Source organism: Eriocheir sinensis, unplaced genomic scaffold (genome assembly GCF_024679095.1).
Source record: "Eriocheir sinensis breed Jianghai 21 unplaced genomic scaffold, ASM2467909v1 Scaffold398, whole genome shotgun sequence".
In the NCBI taxonomy this organism is placed as follows: domain Eukaryota; kingdom Metazoa; phylum Arthropoda; class Malacostraca; order Decapoda; family Varunidae; genus Eriocheir; species Eriocheir sinensis.
Genome location: NW_026111718.1, coordinates 285,264 through 302,977, shown reverse-complemented (window position 1 = coordinate 302,977; position 17,714 = coordinate 285,264).

The window sequence follows — 17,714 nt, the reverse complement described above, 5'->3', positions numbered from 1 at the left end:
CCTTCTTAAAGCAGAAACACTAAGAGCCTCCCAGCCCGGCGCGGAGGAGAAGGAACGCGAGCCCCGCCACACAAGCGCCGCCGCCACAGCTTTACGACACATTATGTCAGCCAATTGAACGCCGGTTTGTGCAGCGGGAAAGTCAGTGTTATTTTCCCGGAATTTACCGCAGCATCCAAATCTTGTGACGTATCGCGTGTCGTGAGAAAATTCGCTGTGCCGTATCACGTGGTACCACAGCGTTGTTTGCAGTTTTCTGTGTGTGTGTGTGTGTGTGTGTGTGTGTGTGTGTGTGTGTGTGCGTAGTAGTAGTAGTAGTAGTAGTAGTAGTAGTAGCAGTAGTATCGCCTACACCAGCAGCACCACCAGTACTGCCACAAGCAGCAGCACCCCGACACGGTCAGCACACGCCGATGTGTTCCTCGCTGCACACACCGCTCATCAAGTATCGTTTTCGGTTCTATTAAATTTTCCAGACATTCCGTTTTGTATTTTCCCAAACAATCACAAACATCTCATACAAGAATATTACTTTTCCAGGTATTGTTTTATTGCATATAGCGAAAAGAACAGAATGAAGTATTTCATTTGCATCAATATTACGGTGCCGATACAAACTAGTAAAATTACTTATTTGTTTACTCTTTCGATGTATGCAAATATTAAGCCTCGTTTTATATTCAACAAATATTGCCTTTCCGCGTGGCTTTTACCGGCATACTTCTGTTATTGCCGTAGGCACAGTGTAAGCAAGATGGAAAAAGTTGTAGAACATGGAGCTGCAAGGCACGCATCAGGCAGCCGGCGGTGACTTAGGCTGTAGACGGGGATACTTCACGACGCTGCTAAAGGCGATCACGGGCGTGCAGAGATGCTAATTGGTGTGTCAGAGGCAGCCACCGACCCCGCCAAGATGGAGGCGCTTGCTCAGGCCGTGAGCTGAGCTGCTCCCTTCCTCCGAACATCCCTGGCTCGTCCTTTTACGCTCCACACAGCCTAGGAGAGGAACTGAGGAGCGACAAGTTTGCCACATAGCGTAAAGGCAGGAATGCACAATGTCTGCGTCGAGCCACCGGTCTGATGTACACATTAAGCTTTTCCCAACACCCGGTGCAACTGAACACTGTTTTGGACGCTTCGGTACATTATCTGAATTATCATATCCAACGTTCACATTCATTTTCCTTAGCATTCTCTTATTCTTATTCCTATTCATCCCCCGCACAGCTCCATTTGGCCATCCCACCTTTTTCCCGAAGGCGAGACCTGGGACGCAGCTGGTGCCGCGGAGGTAATCTGGGAGGCCCCTAAGAGAGAAGGCAAGGAGAAGGATGCATCAAGATTATTATCTCCGAATCAGTTCTCCTCCTATTTCCTTGCTAGCCCTAGATCCTAGAGCCGTCTAGCGTCTTTACCCCCCCCACCACCACCACCACCACAGCTTCCCACCCCCAACATGGTGAGTACACTGTACTCAGCTTCATTTGATATTTTCTTCTGCCAGTAAACCTCAGGTGCTTGATTTTTTATGTTGATCAGTCAATGGATATTAGTTAAGAATTTATTTTCGAATAACTCAGACTTTAGCACACTCAGTGCGTTTAGTAGCTCGAGAATTGTGGGTCAAGGCCAGATGTGAGAGAAATAGAACGTGCATCACGATACAGATTATGTGTGAGTGCCGTGGAGGAAGGCATTGGAATAGTGCACAAGATAGACCAGGCTGAAACACATGTCGATGGATAGTGCGGATCATTTTTTCTATGTCATCTTATTCACAGAATTTATCCTTATATAGCTTTTGATGTTCCTGTTTGTTTCAAGGAATCACTGTCTTAAAGGATTTTGTTATACGACTATGTGCTTTTGTTATACGTGTTAAGTGTTATAATTATGTCTTGTGAGTGTAGTAAATGTCTGTATGGAGGGGTGAGGGGGGGCGTGAGAGCCTTTGTCCGTGGGCAAAGAAAGTGGAGATGTATTCACCTTCCTAGAGCTTACGTTACGAGAATCTTCCTTAGAACTGAATTACTAAAGACTAATAAACAATTTTATGTACATAACTACACGAAAAGTAAGCTAAGTGCCTTTACGAATACATTTTCAAACACATCATGAAGGTGTGTAAAAGAACAAGGCGGCCCAGGTGAGCGGCGTTACCTGCGCCGCTAACACTGCCAGGCACCACAACTTTAAGGGCGGAATGATGACCTTATTGAGCCGGATACATGACGCTCACACTTTGTACATCGCTGCAATTTGGTCAGTGATTGTTACGATTCCCAGGCGTGTGATGACTCGGCCGCCGCGTCACAACGGCCCGCCACGCTCGTGTTGCCCGGGCAATCACCAAGGTTTTGGCAATTATGCAACCAACAGTGACGCTAGGGCTCGCATTAGTCTGCGCCATTAAATTGTGGATATACTGATCATATATATATATATATATATATATATATATATATATATATATATATATATATATATATATATATATATATATATATATATATATATAAGAACATAAGAACGTAAGGAGTCTGCAAGAGGCCGGTTGGCCTATACACGGCAGCTCCTGTATACTCAACCCCACCTTACCTCACCATCCATGGATTTATCTAACCTCTTCTTGAATGTATCTATGGTATTGGCCACAACATGGCTCCTAAGCCTGTTCCATTCGTCCACCACTCTATTAGTGAACCAATTCTTGCCTATGTCTTTGTTGAATCTGAATTTGTCTAACCTAAAACCATTGCCACGCGTCCTACCTGGCTCTTTCACTCAAAATTTTATTGACATCCCTTTATTAAATCCCTTCATCCATTTATAAACTTCGATCAAGTCTCCTCGCACCCTTCGCCTTTCTAGAGAGTGTAGATTTAACTGCTTTAGCCTGTCTTCATAAGGCAAGTTCCTCACTCCCTGAATCATCTTCGTCATCCTCCTTTGTACAGATTCTAACATCTTGATATCCATTCTATAATAGGGGGACCAGAACTGAACTGCATAATCGAGATGAGGTCGAACTAGTGCTAAGTAAAGTTTGAGGATGACTTCAGCGCTCCTATTGCTCACGCTCCTTGAGATGAAACCTAGTACTCTGTTTGCCCGATTTTTGGCCTGAATGCATTGAGCCCTAGGACGGAGGTCAGCGCTCACTAGGACTCCTAAGTCTCTCTCCCGCCCAGACCTGCTTAGAGGAGTGTCATTTATGAGTAATTGTAAGGGTTATTCCTACCACACTCAAAATGCTACACTTCCCGACATTGAATTCCATCTGCCACTTCCTCGCCCAATCATATAGTCTGTCAAGCTCATCCTGGAGAACGGTAGCGTCGCTGTCTGATTGGATTACTCTACCGATCTTGGTATCATCTGCGAACTTACTGACATCGCTACTGATTCCTGTGTCCAAGTCATTGATGTAAATAATAAAAAGCAGAGGACCCAGCACCGACCCTGTGGGACTCCACTGTAACACTGCCCCATTCAGATTTCCTACCATTGATTTGCACTCTGCTTCCTACCACTAAGCCACGCCCTGATCCAGCTCAAAACTTTCCCATCTACGCCGTGAGCCTGTAATTTTAGTAATAGCTGGTGATGAGGACTTTGTCGAACGCTTTACTGAAATCTAGATATAATATGTCATAGTTTTCATCTCTGTCAACCGCCTCGATTACTTTAGTGTAGAAGGACAACAGGTTAGTAAGGCAAGACCTACCTTTGTGAACCCATGTTGTGAGTCATGAATTAAATTATGCTTTTCTAGATGGTCCTGAATGCTCCTGGCTATAATCGACTCTAACATCTTTCCCACAACTGATGTTAAGCTAATTAAGCGATAGTTTGAGGTGGCTGACTTGTCTCCTTTTGAAAATCGGCGTCACATTAGCTACTTTCCATTGATTGGGCACATACCCAGAATTTACTGACATTTTAAAGATATCGGCAAGAGGGCCACTAAGGACTTCCTTGCACTCTTTCAGAACCCTTGGGAATACTTCGTCTGGGCCCGGCGATTTGTTTTTCTTCAACCTACCAATCTCATCCTGACTACTTGCCTAGTGATGATCACATCCCTCAACTTGTCGTTCTCGTCACCCTCATATATCTGAACTCTCTCCGAATGATTGTTAGATTTTCCTGCGTGAAAACTGAGAGGAAATAGTCATTCATCATTTGGCTCATATCTTCTCCATTCTCAACGAGCTCGCCTGTTTGTTTTCAACGGTCCAATTCTGTCCCTTGTTTTCGTCCTGTACAATTTGAAGAAGCCCTTGGGATCGCTCTTGGCCTCGTTGGCTACCCTAATCTCATAATTTCTTTTGCAAGGCGGGTGTTCTTCTTCACCGACCTGGCTAGCTCAACATACCTACCCCTGAGGTGGATCTTCCGTTCTTTATTTTCCTATAAATTCCTCTCTTCAAGCCTATTTCATGCTTGAGTCTGTGGGTCATCCATTTGGGGTTGTTATTTTCCTTCCTACGTGCTTGGTAAGGGATATACTGTCTCTGACCCTCTGCAATTACTCTAACTAAATTATTGTAGGTCAGTTCTACATGGTTCCTGTCTTTCCGGTTCCAGCCCTGAGATCTGGCCCTCATCCAGCCCTAAGGTTTCCCAATTTACCTCCTCAAGGTGTTTTCTGAGCCCTCATAATCAGCTCTTCTAAAGTCGGGCACCAACACTGGGTTGAGTTCATGGGTCACCGCCCAGTCTAATTTAAACCTAATTTCCTTGTGATCACTGCCACCCACCTCCCCCAACATCTAGCTCGCTGATCATATACTGGTGTTAGTTAAGACCAAGTCCAGAATGTTGTTACCCCTGGTGGGCTCTGTTACTGTCTGCTTGAGAAAATTATCTTGTATTACTTTCAGAAAATCCTCAGACTCTAGATCACCCACCACGCCTTCCCAATCTATATATATATATATATATATATATATATATATATATATATATATATATATATATATATATATATATATATATATATATAAACATATATATATATATATATATATATATATATATATATATATATAGATATATATATATATATATATATATATATATATAATTTTTATTTTTATTTTTTTTACGTCGCGGCCTATTGCGCCGGTAGGCTTCTTCCCGGTGGGGCCTGATGGTCGGCCCGGCCCGTTCTGGAGCAGGCGAGTGTTTATAGTGGCGCCATCTTGCATTGGCTCATGCTGCCCTCCCGGGGCTCATCTTTAATCCTAGAATCTAGAGTACGGGTTGATAGGTGGTCTTCTGGACAGCATGTGGGTAGTTTTAAGCCACTCGGCGGCGGCTGAAATATCCCAGCATGATGGCACCGGGCGGGGATTGAACTCGCGTCCTCCTGAATGCGGCGCCGTCACTCTGTCGAATCAGCCACCGGCTCCCCATTCATTCATATCTATCTACATCTATCTATATCTATATATATCTATTCATATATATATCTATCTATATATATATATATATATATATATATATATATATATATATATATATATATATATATATATATATATATATATAGATAGATATATATTATATATATATATATATATATATATATATATATATATATATATATATATATATATATATATATATATATATATATATATATATATATATATATATATATATAGTTGTGTGTGTGTGAGTCTGTGTGAAAAATATATATATATATATATATATATATATATATATATATATATATATATATATTTATATTTCTATATATATGTGTGTGTGTGTGTGTGTGTGTGTGTGTGTGTGTGTGTGTGTGTGTGTGTGTGTAATAATAATAATAATAATAATAATAATAATAATAATAATAATAATAATAATAATAATAATAATAATAATAATAATAATAATAATAATAATAATAATAATAATAATAATATACGGTTTATTTAGAAATAAGCACCTGTGTGTGTGGGGGGGGGGGTGTGTGTGTGTGTGCGGGGGGGTGGAGTGCGTGTCTGTCCAGTTCTAAATTTACGGAACGAAACTATCAGCGAAGACCAAAAATTGCCCATGTGGCCAAACTACTTCATGCAATTCCGATGCGAAAAAACGATCACAAAACTTGCAGTAACCTATTTTTGTCACCTTAACCTCATTTGCACGACACGGAAAGAGTATATTTTTCCGGCTAAACTAATCGCAGAGGATGGACACAACGAGCAACTGTCCGCTTTATCGCCTCAACTTCATGAGAAACAGTCAAACCGCACCTGAGACGGGAATCATATAATATTTACGTGTGTATATGTGCATGTATGAACGGAGGGAGAGAGAGAGAGAGAGAGAGAGAGAGAGAGAGAGAGAGAGAGAGAGAGAGAGAGAGAGAGAGAGAGAGAGAGAGAGACGGAGAGAGAGAGAGAGAGAGAGAGAGAGAGAGAGAGAGAGAGAGAGAGAGAGAGAGAGAGAGAGAGAGAGAGAGAGAGAGAGAGAGAGAGAGAGAGAGAGAGAGAGAGAAGGGGACGGGAGGGGGCCTGGGTACCGACGCCGCAGATGGCATGAAATTATTCAGATCGAGACCTGAGGCAGCAAGAGGCAGGCGGCTCAGCTCATGACTACATTACACCCGCCGCCCTAAAACACAGACCTTTTGTCCCCACTCATCACGTGTTCTCTCTCTCTCTCTCTCTCTCTCTCTGTGTGTGTGTGTGTGTGTGTGTGTGCCTCTCTCTCTCTCTCTCCAACCACACACAAACATAAACAAACCAAAGCAAACACACATACATACATACACGCACGCAATAATCGTTCTACCAAAGTTTAGATGTTAAGATTATTATGACTATCCATCTAATTCATTTTCAAATCATTCTCATCAATTAATTATTTTCAAGTCTACGGTTTATTTCAATTTATCGTTTATTATTTCTTGGACTTTTCCCACACCTCTTTCTTCTTTAGGTTCATCTTGCGTCCTCTCTTTCTCTGGGGTTGGGTTTTATTTCCCGACAATCACTTTTTTTTTCCTTTTCTCTTTTCCTCTCTTACTGTTTTGCTCAGCTCGCGCGATTCTCTATAACTCTTTCCTGACAGCTGTATGTATGACCTTCCGTCTACCTCTCTTCCCATCCTCCTTTCCATAAATCTCCTTGATGCATTTTCCTTTTATTCGCGTTTCTTTATTTCTCAAGTTTCATTCTAATCATATTTCTCGCTTCTGTACCTTATCCGTTATTCTCTCTCTCTATATTATATATATACATATATATATATATATGTTATATATTTCTATCTATCTATCGATTTATCCATACAGCTATCTATCTATCTCTACTCCTGTGATGCTAGTTAAAACGAAGTGTCAATGTATTCTTTTCTAAGCATGACGGACTTCCCAATGCTAAAAACCCTGTCATATCATCATCTTTCTTCGTGCTTTTCATCAAAACTTACCTCACGCATACACTCATGTCCCTCAGCCACCTGTTCACTTCTCCATCCTGTAAATTTCTACGAAGTCCGAGTCTGGCACTCACGCCTCACTTCCTTTTTCCTCCTGCTGCCCCGCCTGGAACATTCCTTCGCGTCTTCACCCGCCCTTGGAGGTTCGTGATGAAGCTGACCTGTCCGTCTTTTCCTCTTAGCTCTCTCCCAAACATTTTTCTTGATTTGTCTTTGGTAATAGCACGATTCGGGTCAAGACAGTCGCCTGATTTCACGTTACAAGAGATCTGTGTGTGTGTGTGTGTGTGTGTGTGTGTGTGTGTGTGTGTGTGTGTGTGTGTGTGTGTGTGTGTGTGTGTGTGTGTGTGTGTGTGTAAAAAAATAATATTATTAATAATAATAATAATAATAATAATAATAATAATAATAATAATAATAATAATAATAATAATAATAATAATAATAATAATAATAATAATAATAAATAATAATAATAATAATAATCGATTTATTAAGTGATTGCAGCTATTAAGATGAAAATATACACATTAAAAATGTAATGTTGAAAAGTACAATGTGAAAGGGGTATAGGGGTCCGCGGTCTGTATTGTGGGAAAGTTGTTATGAAATAGAAGAGGGCGGGGGATGGGTGGATGTGAGGTAGTGGAGTGCAATGCGTTGGTGCTAGAGGAGGCGGTGTCGTCTTCCGGGTGGCGGGTCAGGTGTAAAGCCCCAGGTCAACCCCAGGTCGCAGCTGATGGCGGGGGTGCAGGTAGAGGTGGTATAGGCCGTCACTCAGCTTATGGGCTTAGCGATGACCTGCTAATCCATGCAGCCGGCGAGACAAGATGGGAAGAGGCGGACCGAGCGGCAGTAGGCGTGGGAACGTCTATTGCCTGCACTGCCTTGTATGGTGAGCGGCGTGCTGACTGCCCCACCAATGACCCCACCTGAGTGACGGGCCTCAACACTGCACTGCACCTGAACCGACTTCTCCCAGTAGCATGATGGTCGGGCTGGTGTACCTGGGGGTCCTGGGGCGTCGGCTGGATGATAAGGCCGCGTTGGCGTCACACTGGCCATTTCTACTCCTCAGTGTCTTCACGGCACCACTAACGCACTGCACTCACTGTCTGTCATCATGATTAAGCTTCACGTCATAAAAGGGTTAGGTAATGTTGCAACTATCATCATCATTACCACAATCACATCTAACACCATTGACACCATCTCCACTACAACAATTACAGTTACCACCACTAAACAACAACAACAACGCTATTATAACCTTCACCATGTCGTACTCCTAAATTCGGTATAAGTATGAAATTATTTCTTGCACAATTCTCTCAGCTCTGTTTCTTTTCAATTTTTCGCTTACCTACTCATTCTTGTTTTTTTTAAACTTTTTCGAGTTATATTACTTTTATTTTTATCATGCATATTTTTCCTCTTCTTCTTCTTCTTTTTCTTTTTCTTTTTCTTCTTCTTCTTCTTCTTCTTTTTCTTCTTCTTCTTCTTCTTCTTCTTTTTCTTTTTCTTTTTCTTTTTCTTCTTCTTCTTCTTCTTCTTCTTCTTCTTCTTCCTCCTCCTTCTTCTTCTTTGAGCCTCTGTCCTCCTCGGGCGCCTCAGACATACCCTCAGGACCCCTTACTGCCGCCATCAACTCTTCCTGACGCGAGGAGGAGGAGGAGGAGGAGGGTGGAAAGCAGCGAGGGAGGATGGGGAGAAGGAGGGGAGGAGGTGGTGTGCTGGGGAAGGGAAAAGCGGTGATGGAGAAGAGGGAGCTCCATTTTAGGTGACGTCAAGGTCTTCACTCTCTTGCTACACACATACGCACACACACACACACACACACACACACACACACACACGGAGCTCTATAGTGCACGGGTTAGCGCGCTTGCCTCACAATCTAGAGGTCCCCTGTTCGATTCCCGGACGAAATGGAGACATGTAAAGTCTCCTTTAATCTGTGTCCCCTGTCCACCCAGCAGTGAATGGGTTGCGAGTGTCAGTCGGGGGTTGTGTTCCACCTCCCGGGTGTGTATGGGTGCAAGGTTTCAGCCGTACCCAGAGATCCGTCACTTCTGAGCTCTAAGCTCTGTCGGGGAGAGTACTGGCTGGTGATGGCAAGTCTATCGCGTGGTAAAACCATGGTGAAGTATACACACACACACACACACACACACACACACACACACACACACACACACACATAAAGATGCAGTTATATTTTAGGTAAGTTGGCAATAGGTGAAAGAGTATCTCTTAAAAAAGATTTATAAAAGAACTCCAGAACAACGAAATGGTAAAAAAAATCAGACAACGAACAGTTGAAACACTCAACTAATTGAAAAAAATGAAGCAAGGAGGAAAATTTTTTGGACTGAATATTTAATGGAAACAAAGCAATAAACCATAAGCCCTAATGGTTGTATAATAAAGAATATGTATGAAGAAAACCAAAATGTCCGTGAGCCAAAATAAATGCATGAATAATATGAAAGCTAAGAAATTCCAAAAGACAAAAGACATTAAATAAAGAATCCTGGGCGATAAAAGGAGTTCTTTTTTCATAGCTTTGGAATTTAGTAAAATATACGGAAACACTATACACATGTTTTTAATGTAATTATGAAACCAGATGGAAAGAACACAAGAAAACCTGCGTATCGCGATGGGAAGCGCGATAAAGACAGTGATGTAAAGATGTGTAGAAACAGAAACGAACGAAAATTGATGAAAGGATTCAAACCATGTAACGTTACTGTTCTCCAAGCCAATGTGACGAAGCAAAAGATCGTCATGTCAATAAAAGTTAGGAGCTAAGTCCATGAAAAGAACACGGTGGGACAATAAGATGGAAAGGAACAACCAACTCAAGTGTGGGACTACTGTAGCTGGAAATGAAGGGTCAGATGCTCTGGGGGTGAGTACAGCAGAGCATGGTTAACAAGCCAAGAATGATTTGTTGTTTATCAGATAAGGAAAGAAAAGCAAGCGTGCAGTGAGATACATATCATAGGAATCTATTTAGGTATCCTTTCATTACTGTGGTAAAACACTTTCAGAGGCATCAACAAAAATTGTTTTAGGTAAAGGGAGAACTGATTTGATAAGAAATATATATGTGGAGTGTTTAAAGGGCCATGTGGTTGCAAGAGGAGTACTCGTGAGACAGTTTTTTTTTCCTTGAGGTGGCAAGTTTACAGACAAGATTGGAGGAAGAAAGAACTGATTTGATAAGAAATAAATATGTTGAGTGTTTAAAGGGCCATGTGGTTGCAAGAAGAGTACTCGTAAGACAGTTTTTTTCTTGAGGTGGCAAGTTTACAGACAAGATTGGAGGAAGAAAGATTTGTGAAAAGAATCTATGCCCTTGGTGCTACGTCGGAGAGGAGACGCGGAAGATCAACAGATGACAGGATAAGGTGAAAGACTGTGTGGGCAAGACTTGAATGGGAGTCCAGGATACATAGAAACTAACGCCTGACAAGAGAGAGGGAATGAATTTTGTAAAGTAGAATGAGTTATCCGCAGTGGCGTGTGTACCTTTGTAATCATAGCCAGTGTCTGCCTCAGGCCTCTCCGTGACGGGGCCGCCATCATAAGCAATGTTAGGGTCTGGGTTACTGTAGCGGGATAGCCAATTTCACGGTGCAATCTTTCTTGTTCTCTCTTTCCTCCTTTGTTTCCTGATCTGACTGGGCTGCCTCTGACCCTCCATCCTGTTTATGTAAGACGCAAGATATCAGGGTGGTGGTGAGGTGGTGATGGAGGTGGTAATAAGTTTGATGGGGACTGAATTATGTATTACCATTTTTCATTATTATTACTGTTATTAGTATTAGTATTGGTATCAGTAAACCCCTTCATTTTATCATCGTTATCATCATCATCATCATCATCATCATCATCATCATCGTCATCGCCATCGCAATAATGCTTGTTAATGATCACATAACATTAAGAGAAGTTCAAGGGTACATTAACAGCATTACACACTGAACTTAATTAAACTGAATGAATAATTGCCGAGCATTAATCATCAAAGATAATGCACTGCTAATATATGAATGAGCTAAATTACATGAAGAGGAAATGATGCTGTGTTTGCATTCAAAGGGCGGACAGTTAACGATTAGATTGGAGGGGGGACATTTAACTGTTTATTGGGATATGCAGTGATTCATATATATTAAAAAAGGGGGTTAGGGTGGAAGCACTAGCCATTACTCTCATATGGCATACTACTTGATCTTTGGAACCAGCTGACGAACCACACCAACACTCTTAAGGGCGTTGTGTACGAGGAGTTTCTGTGTGTATAATTCTTTGAAGGGGCGGCGGGCACGGAGGAACGACGGGTGATGCTCATTGGCGGCGGCGATGAAAGGGGGGGGGCGGATGGAGGAGGAAGGACTGAGGGTGATCAAAGGGGAGGCTGAGCACGCTGACCGGGCAGGCAACGTTCACGAGAAATCCAGTGTGTCAGTGACGGGATGACAGAGAAGCAGGCTGAGGAGTGTGCAGTTCTGTCCCCTACCCTCCCACCTCTCTCTCTCTCTCAATCAATCAAATTCATCACTTGACGTCCTCTTCTCCCGAGTCATCCACGCAATTATGCCAGTATCGATTCGTACATTCCCTGCACCCTCACCCTTTTTCTCTTCCTTTCACTCACATATAGTCTTCCTTCCATCTCTCTCTCAATCTCTTTCCTCAGCCACGCGTCTACTCGCACCAGAAACTTAAGAACCCAACATTTTCTTCTACATTGATATCGAGTAAAAAAATCCCAAGACCTTTCCATCGTCCATACAGAGGCGCGTTGCTGGAGGCTGCAAGGGGCGGGGGTGAAGGAGGAGGAGGAGGAGGCGAGGAGGATCTGTGGGGCTTAGGGTCGGAGCTAACGAGTGAGCCACAGCGTCGTTTAATTGCAATTAGGAAGAGTCATTCCCAGCGGCCACAATTATCAGTCATTACAGGAGCAGCTGACTCATTACCCAGCCAAGTTCGGGGCTTTGCAGAGTTTTATTGAGGTGGTGTGTGGTGTTGAGGGGGGAGAGAGAGAGGGAAGGAGGTAAGGAAGGGAAGGCAGGAGAGGGAGAGGGGAAGGCCAGGTAGGGCAAGGAAAGGAAGAGGAAAAAATGAGATTGAAAAATGAAGAGGAGTGTTAGAGGCAGAACTGGGATGGTTTTCTGAAACACGTGGGAGTGGAATGGTGGTGGTGATGGTGACGGAGGTGAGGTTGGTGGTGGTGCTAGTGAAATGATGATGTCCATGGTGATACTAATGGCGGCGGTGATGGTAAATAATGTGAGGGGGTGAGTGGCGAGGGCTGTGATGTGACAACGTAATGGAGGCCGGCAGGGAGGGAGGACAGTGTCTGTGACGAGCCGTAATGACAGGGAGGCGGCGCGGGGCGTGCGTGAAAGCGTGCGTGTTTAACGGTAACGATGAGTGATAGACGGACGGGCCGCTAGATAATGGGGAGGGTCGGGGTGGGCGAGGGGGGTGGGGGGTTAGAGTGTTTGGTGGGAGGATAATGATTGTTAATGGAAAGGCGGCGAGTAGGGATGACGAGTGTGTGTGTGTGGGTGTGTGTGTGTGTGTGTGTGTGTGTGTGTGTGTGTGTGTGTGTGTGTGTGTGTGTGTGTGTGTGTGTGTGTGTGTGTGTGTGTGTGTGTGTGTGTGTGTGTGTGTGTGTGTGTGTGTGTGTGTGTGTGTGTGTGTGTGTGTGTGTGTGTGTGTGTGTGTGTACGATAATTTATTGTGACTATATGTGTGATTGTGCGAGAATAGTTGTGTGTGTGTGTGTGTGTGTGTGTGTGTGTGTGCGTGTGTGTGTGTGTGTGTGTGTGTGTGTGTGTGCGTGAAAGGGAATCGTACATAGCATCGAGGGATATCCACTGAACCATGGGGGAAACTAATTTTTATTTTCAATTCATATTATTTCATGAAACTAGAATTTGAATAAGAATGACTCATATTTGAACTTAAATCAGTGTTTTCAAGGTCATCGTCAGCTGCTGTTTGGAAGCTGCATTGGCCAAGTATTTCATCCACTCACGAGAAAGATGATTTTTCAAGAACTCAAACGCCATCTATCTCCAATAATGTTTCTTGTGGATTCACATTATATAATCTAAGGAAGACAACATATAACATTACTTTCGTGCTACTCCAGAATCAAGTCCGTTACATGAACAATATCAGCAGCATGTCTATGCATGTCTACAGAGTTGTTTTCGTACGCCAACAGCATCCAAAACCATAAATTTACCAACATAAGGTGACCATAAATGCTCCATATATTCCATAGGTGTCGTAACGTAGGTATTATGGAGAGGCAGCATTACGTCCTGATTTTTATCACATTTTTAAGCTAATAACGCCCAATATCCCATCAATTTGACTCCCTACCTTGTTGTAATGCTGGAAACGTTTCCTTATTTTAATCGTTATTGAAACATGGACATCAATGACACGGGGTGCACGATTTATTCTTATTTGTTTGTTTCACCAGTTTTAGTCAGGATTGTCGAAAAGAAACACCTGTTTCAAACCCTATTGTGTGTGTGTGTGTGTGTGTGCGTGAGTGTGTGTGTGTGTGTGTGTGTGTGTGTGTGTGTGTGTGTGTGTGTGTGTATAGATAGATACAGATAGATAGATAGATAAAGCAAATACACAGAGAGAATGAGAGAGAGCAAACAAACATTGCGCGGCCACTATTACATTCTTTAACACACACACACACACACACACACACACACACACCGACCCGACTTGAAGCGAACGTGCTGTGCTTTGTTACACTTTCCCTCGACTGTGCGGCGATGGTTCTGTTTTCAAGAGCTTTTAGACCCTTAGATCGGGTTTCCGCGGCAGCTTGGAGAGCCAGAATCGAACACTTGCCGGCCACAAATTCCCTCTGTAGCAGAAAGGCGGTGGTCAAGCTCACTTTTGCTGCCTGGAAATGGCCATAGCGGGTGTTTGGGAGCGAGGGAGGTCTTCCGAGGTGAGCAGTTCTTACGCACGTTTTTGTTTCTAATACAAAACGATTTGATTGTGTTTTATTTGCTTATTTTACGAACGTTGACCATTTTATTCCCCGAGTAACTTTGTTGTAGTGCTCGAGCAAAGCCAACAGGTAACACATTGAAATTGGTCTCCTCTCATATGGTTCATAAATAACGAGAGCATGGTGCAGAATTTGTGTGTTCCGGAACGTTTTACGATTAGATATGCCAATCGTGCCTTCGCATTTAAGTAAACGGCATCCCAGTAGCAGAAAGCGCAAGATTACTGAGTGGTATTACTGTTGAATGGAGGAGCTGGGGCCTCGCAAAGTTTCCTCTCATGTGCAGCAGCGATTCGAGTGGCTCCCTCACGAGTTTTCTGATCACGTACCCACACGGATACGTGTGCCTCGCGTTTCCAAAAAAACTCAATTATTTCTAGTTCTATCAAACCAACCTTCCTTTGCACGTAATACAAACTTCAAACGGTTTATCGAGGCTATTTATTGCTAATGGTTAGAATATTAGGTACTCTTGCTGTTAGACGAGGATGTCATCCATGGATTAGAGAGATCTTAACTCATGTCTTCTCAGCCTGACATGGTCGCCCTGGTGCTTCAGGTCCCAAAGTGAGTTGACATCATACAAAACCCCATCAAGGTCAGGCAAAGTCAAAACCTTTAGATTATTTAAATCCTTTCCACTGCAACAAAGGAAGACCGGACACTTAGGCCGTGCATGCCCCGCTAAATTACCACATATATCTCCGGGACGCAACACTTTTTACTATTTTATTAATTTCAGCAATATTGAAATGTTCTCCACATTTTAGTTGTTTTTTGTATTTTTTTCCAGGCACACCTGCAAAAGTAAGGAAGTTTTTAATTTTTAAACCACATGTTTTATTTATATACAGCGTCACCCGTCCCTATATATTAACCAGACTGTGCACCATTCCGTGATAATGCTCAGTTACCTGCCTGCTCCTCCTTCCACTTGCTTCGTCATGCCTTCCTTGTTTTCGGCTTCCCTTACTATTCCTTATATTTTCTTTACACTCTACATGAAGGTTTTATCAAATAATAACCAAGAAGTATCCTTATTTTTCCTGTTTTCTACATTTTTCTTCGACTTGAATTTTCCACCCCCTCCACGCTGAATCTTTATTTTTTTCTATTTCCTTCAACTTTTCTTTCTCTCTTGCATCTCTCCTTCGCCTGCACCTCCTCCCCTCTCACTCCCTCTTTTTATTCTTTTTCTTCACCGCCTTCTTCTTTCTTAACTTCTCCCCTCCCGTGTCTCCCCTCCTTGTTTTTCTCCCCGTCTGGGCCGGCTCCCTCCTCCCGCGGGAGTTTGGCAGGCTGGAGTGACATGGCCCAAGGGAAATTAGGCGCTGCCCGACTTCCCAGCCCACACCAGTAATTCGAGGAGACGTGACGACCACTACTGGCAAGGGTTCAGGTCCCTCATCCACGTCCCTCGCGCGCAGGTTCAAGTCTTCCCCGTGTCCAGTGGGAGGCGTTCTTGGCGTTGTTTATTCTTTTTGTGTTTGGTTCTCCCCCTTGAAGCCTCCGAAATGAGAGTTATTTGGAGCTTGTGAAGGTTGCGGGCTGATTCTCATAGGATTTGCTACATTAGGGTCAGAATATAAGACTTGAATCTAATGTGAAGCTAAAACATTTACCAATCTACGTTGTATTTTGAAATCACTTTTTATTCCGATCTTTAACCGAGGTCGCTCAGCTTACATTAAGTGTAATTCTTTAGGGTTCGAATGGTCACGTTTTACACAACTGCAGTTCTTAATTTGTTTTAGATGAGGTTGCTTCCTAACTAACAGAAAGTAAGGGAAATCATTTCCGATTATACGAATTAGCTGTCCCAGGAGATAAAACACAGAAAGTGCTGATAACTGCAATTTCTTCGGTTTAAACGTTAACACACACACACACACACACACACACACACACACACACACACACACACACACACACACACAGGAATTAAGATCATTACGCTTACTCAATAACTGAAATGGACAACGGTAGTCAAACATTTGCTAGTACAACCTCGAAACAACACCACCCTGGCTCAAAGAGTGCCGTCTGTCCATGAACGAATGTATGACTTGTGCAAAAAGAATATATCTGCATACCACTAAATGCTATTGATTTGACCTACACACGATATCCATATAAAATATCAAATTAAAAGGGACTCCCTTCAGTTTGCGTTCAACAGAATTCAATGGGTACATATTTCGTGAAGTTCAAGTTCCCCCTCCGATGCATCAGCTTTAGCACGCCGACATTTTGCATTGTGTATGAATAGGAATTCCTGAGCCTCGACGCCACACTTTTACAACTTTCAGCTTGGAGTAGAGAACGATGATATTATTAGGAGGAAAGGATGAGCCCTTATCAGCGCGAGGTGCTTGGCTATTTACCTCCAGCGCCTTTCATTCTTCCTTCCTTTCTCTATATATCACATAAGCGATGATATGTTAGCTTTATAGTAGTATTAGTGATAGAAAAGTCAGTGGTAGTAGTGTCTGTGTGTGTGTGTGTGTGTGTGTGTGGGCATGACTGTAAAATGTACTTCTAGCTTCCAGGAGATCAATTCAGTAAACAAACTAACAAAGATGAACCTCAACACAGACACCCGGGAGGAAGAACAATGTATATTCTGTTGTGCGTTCATGCTGACATCTCCCTACACACACACACACACACACACACACACACACACACACACACTTAAACATTTCAGAAGAGTAGCCTTGTAGCTATGAGATATCCAGTGGAGGAGGATCAACCTTATCCCTCCCTCCGATCCCTACTTCACCACGGCTATAGTCTCATCTCGCCCTGCCTTGACCTGCCCAGCCTGCCTCGTCTCGATCTGACATCCCACACCCCCACCCCACCCCCGCCCTGGCCCGCCACAGCCCACGATTACTCCTCTGATTAGCCTTCATGTGACCCAGCAGATGAAGATACATGGAGCGCGCACACACACATACACACACACACACACACACACACACACACACACACACACACACACACACACACACACACACATAAATGCACACATATACTCCGGTAGCTCAGTCGGTTAGAGCGCCGCGCTGCAAGACTTCAAGGCCATACAGGCGGCGGTTCGAACCCCGCTCATGCCGGATTCTTTCAGTTGACTGGGAGTGGATACTGTCCCCCCTTCAGCAAAGGGGATGGGGTGTGTGGTGTGTGA